This window comes from Phyllobates terribilis, unplaced genomic scaffold, assembly GCF_046119375.1.
Source record: "Phyllobates terribilis strain yellow unplaced genomic scaffold, ASM4611937v1 Scaffold_5__5_contigs__length_657084704, whole genome shotgun sequence".
NCBI lineage: Eukaryota > Metazoa > Chordata > Amphibia > Anura > Dendrobatidae > Phyllobates > Phyllobates terribilis.
In genome coordinates, this window is record NW_027362765.1 from 325,574,230 (window position 1) to 325,580,503 (window position 6,274).

General features: G+C 44.7%; 1 pseudogene; it reads right to left on the reverse strand.

Annotated features, from left to right (window-relative positions):
• LOC141273142 (uncharacterized) overlaps positions 1-939 on the reverse strand; it is a 168,478-nt pseudogene extending 167,539 nt beyond the window's left edge.
• Positions 940-6,274: the final 5,335 nt, after the last annotated feature.

Below are 6,274 nucleotides of genomic sequence, written 5' to 3' on the forward strand. Positions count from 1 at the left end.
AGAACCACATACAGTCATGGATCACACTGATGTCCTCTGATTCAGGTCTGAGAGGATATCTCCCTGGACACCATTCACAGTCTCGTTAGGAGAATGACCAGACTAGTGCAGACAGGCATTGCCAAATTATATTATGAGTTACCATAATGAAATTCAAGAAAATTAGATCCGCCTCTGATTTTAATTTTATACTTTGATTTTCAGAATGATTTAAAATAAAGAACTTAACTGGTTGGCTGATTAATTTAATTCACACTGACTGATGATACATTTTATTGCAAACAAATTATATATTTTATATCATTAAAGATTTTAAGCTGGAATCTTTTGTTCATCAAGATCCAATGTGTGATTTAAGAATTCCCCTTTTCGGAGCAATAAAGATAGTTATCATTTGGCCTCTGTTTAGGTCTGCTATTGTCCAGGCTCTGATTCTACCTACCACGGCACATGATTATAGACTACACTTATTAGTTTCAACAGCTAAATCACTGCTACACAGTTTCTTCAGGTAAGGTAATAACAATCTTATTATGTTTACATATTATTATTGTTATAAAATTGGCACTTACCCCACGAAATCTAGGTTTTGATCTCAGAAAGATTCGGTGAAAGGCAGTGTTTTCTGGTGCACAAGACACATTTTGATTGGGGCAACCAAGTGAAAAGTTGATGTAAGGTTCAGACAGAGGCTCATCCCACCTTCGATCAATATTTTGCTGTAACGGAGGTAGTATATTAATGTTTACAGTGTCGTGAAAGTGTACCCTTAGAGAGTTTGCCTGTGAAGCCATACAAAAATTGTGCTGAGAGAATCGAATGAAATTATTAGCACTGGAGGTAGTGACAAAACACTAAGCAATGAGAAATTGTATAAAATTGTACTATAGCCTCAGAAGAAGTATGAAAGCTAAACTTTGCTCTAAAACAAGAGATTTCCTGCATCTGGTTTATGGCCCTGGAGCATGATTAGTATTGGTTGAATCCTGCAGCAAGGTCCATAAAACTGATAAGGAGTCAAAGTGCAAAAGTGTAAACAATCATTATTCATTGTCCCCTTCCCTGAGAAAGGAAGATTACTATATTATTATGGTACTAAGTGTTATCAAATCCATTTCTTAGTTGACAGATTAGGTACACAGAGGGACTGAAATGAAAATCACTACTCTTCTTCACTTCTAGCAGATTATACTAATTGTAATATTTGGGCAATTATGGATAAAATCTAACTAAAACAATTGCATACCTAAATGTTTAATGTCCCCATTGTCTGAATGACTAGTTATTAAAAAATGGTATTGAGAACCTATTTGTGGTTCATTGGCTACTATATCTACTAAGTCTGTGAAAGCCGTAGGACAACCCTGGAATTGGAGAGCCCACCACATATTTCTTGACATACAGTATTCCATTGGATAGCAGTATTCAATTGGAATATTGGATGGAATATCTGATTAAGGTACTATACCTTAAAGAGGGGCAGCATGTATGGCACATGGAGTGCCGATGATTCTGTACTACGGGAGTAATGATCATAGTCTCCGGGGGTGCAACAGCGACTGGATGGAAAAGGGAAAGGGGATGCGTTGTCATGACACGGATGCAGTTAAAAATTCTGGTCGAAGAGACAGCCCTTAGCTCCCTGTCACTAGCTCTGGTGAATCACAGGAATCATACCAGAGCTTTGGAGTACAAAGAGGACATCAGACAGTGCATTGATATCACATTATCGTCCCGCTACTCATCATGGGAGTGCGATGAGGTGAGTTTGATTTTTGTTGTTTAATTAAAAATCAGAGCATTCGAGGGCACAAATTGGGACATCATTAACATAGCATGCTAGTGTGTGCCAAGCGGGAAATTACTTTTGCATGGGGAAAAAGGCAGCATTATTATTGGCTGGGTGCAAAGTGGATGTTATTATTATAGGAAGGCACAAAGGGGGCATTATTTTATAAGGGGGCACAAAGGAGGTACACTAGGATGGAGGTACACGGGATGGAGTGTTAATTGTAGGGGGCACAAAGCTATTTTATGGCAATAGGAGATAGAATTATTACTGCATATAGTGTGAGGTAGTTTTGGGTAAAAGTAATGAGCCTGTCATGGTGGTAACTCGCATGCCTCCTCAGCGCCACCCTACTCACGATGGTCACTGTGTAACATCTCCACGCATCATGTCGATTCACAGAGGTTTGTTTCCTACTGCACTCCTTTGCACTGCTACTAAAACATAGTGGTTCCATCTGGCTTTAGGGGGGCATGGCCGGTCGCTACAGGAATTGAACCCTGCTGTATCCTGCAGAGATTTGGCTCCCTAGCCTATTCCATGCAAGCAGGCCTCCGCCCTCCAGCCCTTGCTCGAACGTTGTTACTGCTCTGTTAGTATATGTGCATTCAACCTCCTGTATCGACCTTCCCATTAATGACCCGGCCTGTTTTCCCATCCTGTGTAACCTCTCCGCTCCCGACCTCGGTTACGTTTTCTGATCCAGATCGCCTGACTTCCCCTCTGTCTCGCCCCCCCCACCACATACCCATGCTTCTGACCCTTCAGTCAGCTGCTGCAGCCGTGGGGACCGTCCTGGAGTGGCACCTGGTGACTACCTGTGGCCGATCCTAACCTCCCAACCAGAGGCTCTAGTGAAAACCAGGTAGTCGCTTAGTCATGCCCCTCCAGGGTAAGTCTGGCCTGTGGTGCAGTGGGTCCACATCCACCATGGTTACATTTACAGTATATTCAAGCCAAGGACCTCGCTGTCATGTCTGGACCCAGGAACTTCAAGACCTCAGTACAAGTGCTGTTTGAGGAGGTCCACTCTCAGTGTGTCAGGACCAGTTGATGCAGGCCATCAGTGTGGTGGCAACTCAACTGCAGGGTTTGTCCACTGCTGTGTCTTCTGCTAACTTGCCCGACCAGCCCCCTTCTGTAACGGCAACCTCAACGAGGGATCCTCCTATTGCTCAAGTTTCTGGTGGAATGACTGAGCTGAAACTTCCACTCATGTCTCGCTCTGATGGCGACCCTAGAGAGAGCCGTGGTTTCATTAATCAGTGTAAAATCCACTTTACGCTTAACGCTCACCTCTTTCCAGAGGACCAGACTAAGATAGCATTCATGGGTTTTTGCTATTTGAGCAAGCCCTTACCTGAGCAAATCCTATTTTGAGCGTGGTGGTCCGGAGACCCATGATCTTGAGTGGTTCCTGGAGATGTTCCATGTGGTTTTTAATGTTCTCGGTTGTACTTCCCCTGCTACCTCGTCTCTGCTGAATCTAAGGCAGAGCACAGATTCCGTAGCCCAGTATGCCTTGCGCTTTAGTACAATGATGGTGGAGCTGACTTGGAAAGAAGAAGCTCTGGTGGCAACCTTCTGGCAGGTTCTCCCCAGTCGTATTAAGGATGAACTAGCTGGCAGAGACTTACACACCTTGCTGGACGCCATAATACACCTGGCCACCAGGAATGATCTCCACTTCCATGAACGAGCTCTGGAACAAGCTTCAGCGTCTCCTTGTGACAGAGATCTTCCTAGCTTCTGAACTTCTGGGCCCCTTTGGCACCGTAAGTGTCACCACTGCCTTCTCAACCAATGCAGTTTGAGCGCACTATGCTTTATGTAAACGACCAACAGTGGAGGTAAAGGGAGAAGCATTTACTCAGATTGTACATAATGTAAAACTGAGGGTGGGGTCAGTTCATTGTGAAATAATCCCTTACTATGTCCTGGACAGTCTTCCCACCCCAATTGTTTTGGGTCTTCCCTGGCTGGTGAAACATAATCAGTTGGTGGATTAGCAAATCGGGGAGATTATTGAATGGGGAGATTACTACCATGAAAACTGTTTAGATATTTCCCTTGCTACAGTCTCTATGGAAATATTACCTTCTTTTCTGCCTGGTTTTAAGGACATTTTTTCTGAGAGGGGGTCTAAGGATTTGCCCCCTCATTGTGCTTATGACTGTCCTATTAACCTGACTCCCGGAGCTAGACTACCGAAGTCCAGACTGTATAATCTTTCTGGCCCTGAGAGACAAACCATGAAGGATTTTCATTGTGGAAAGTCAGGAGAAGGGACACATTAGGCCCTCAACTTCGCCTGTGGCAGCAGGGTTCTTCTTCGTGAATAAAAAAGATGGTGGTCTACGTCCCTGTTTAGATTTCCTGGAATTAAATCAAATTACCATCCGAGATCCATACCCTCTTCCTCTGATTCCAGATTTGTTCAGCCAGGTTGTAGGAGCTAAGGTATTCTCCAAGCCTACAATCTGGTTAGAATCAGAGAAGGGGACGAATGGAAAACAGCATTCAATACCCCTGAAGGGCATTTTGAGAGTCTGGTTATGCCTTTCAGTTTGAACAATGCACCTGTGGTGTTCCAGCATTTCATAAATTATATTTTCCATAATTTGGTGGGGAGGTTTGGTTTACTCACCTGATTTTGAGACTCATCGGGTCATGTTAAACATGTGCTCCAGATACTAAGGGATAACAAACTATATGCCAAACTAGAAAAATGTGTTTTGGCCATTCAAGAGGTGCAGTTTTTGGGGTACTTGTTGACATCTTTTCGAATGGATCCGTAGAAGATCTGTGCAGTCCTTGATTGGGACCATCCCAAGAACCTGAAGGCTCTACGTTTTCTGGGCTTTACTAATTTTTACCGGAAATTCATCCAAAATTACTCAGTAATTGTGAAACCCCTTACTGACATGACTAAGAAGGGGTCTAATTTTTCCAAATGGTCGGATGCCTCCCTCCAGGCTATTTCTTCCTTAAAGAATTATTTTGCCACTACTCCTATACTCAGTCAACCCGATGTTTCCCTACCCTTTATTGTGGAAGTTGATGCATCGGATGTGGGGGTTGGGTCTGTGTTGTCTCAGGGTCCAACCCCTGGTAAATGGCGTCTACGCGTCTTATTTTCTAAAAAATTGTCTTCGGCTGAGAGAAATTATGACGTGGGTAATAGGGAACTTTTGGTGATCAAATTGGCATTCCAGGAATGGCGACATTGCATGGAGGGGGCTGTCTATCCTATTACTGTTATTACTGACCATAAGAACTTGTCATATCTCCAGTCAGCTAAACATCTTAACCCTAGCAAGCCAGATGATCCCTGTATTTTACTAGGCTCAGTTTTGTTCTCACTTTTCATCCAGGGATCAAAAATGTCAAGGCTGATGCTTTCTCCTGGACCTTCCCTGGTGGCGGTGACCATGAGAACCCTGTCCCGATATTACAGAAGGGGGTAGTCATTTTGGCGTTACATCCTGAGGGTGAGGTGATGGAGGCTCAGGGGGACGCTCCTGCCTCCTGCCCTCCAGGAAGGTTATTTGCACCATCTAAGCTGCGCCGCAAAGTAATTAAGGAACATCATAACTGTTTGCTTGCTGGTCATCTAGGTGGTAAGGCAACCATGGGCCTCCTCTCTCGTCGTTTTTGGTGGCCAGGGTTGTATCGGGATGTGATTGAACACGTATCTGCTTGCAGTATTTGCACGAGTTCTAAGGTTTCGCATGCCCGTTCATCTGTTACTCTTCTTCCGCTACCTATCCCTAGTAGGCCATGGACACACTTGTCCATGGATTTTATTACTGACCTATCAGTTTCTGCAGGCAAAACGGTGGTTTTGGTGATTGTAGATAGGTTCAGTAAAATGTGTCACTTCGTCGCATTACCTGCACTTCCAAATGCTGAGACACTTGCTCAGGTGTTCATAAATGAGATCGTGAAGCTTCACGGGGTTCCCTCCGATGTGGTTTCAGATCGTGGGACCCGGTTTGTTTCCAAGTTCTGGAAAGCATTCTGTTCTCGACTGGGAGTGCAGCTGTCCTTTTCCTCTGCCTTCCACCCGTAGTCAAATAGACAGACCAAGCGTGTCAATCAGAATTTGGAAGGAAAGAAAAGGGAGGAAAAGTGCAATGAGAGGTACCCGGTGGTCTAATAAAATGGCAGGAGTATGTGGGACTATTGGACTCTCACCTCCTCTGATTGTACACCCCTGCACAATCCCTTTTGATCGCTCATCAGCGGAGGCCCAGCGTTGCTGCTGTGCGGGATCTTTCCAGGATCCGGTCACGTGGTCCACAGTCCGGTTACGTGATTGGGCAGCCAGAAAGTGCATCACTGAGGGTCCTCGAGGTTGGATTGTAGGTGGAAACGGCCCGGAACAGCTCCTGCTGTGTACCCTCGTGACAGGGACGTAGTAATTGGAGATAAATAGAGCGGTCTAGTGTGAGCGCTAGGGCACAGAATCCACAGGGACAATGA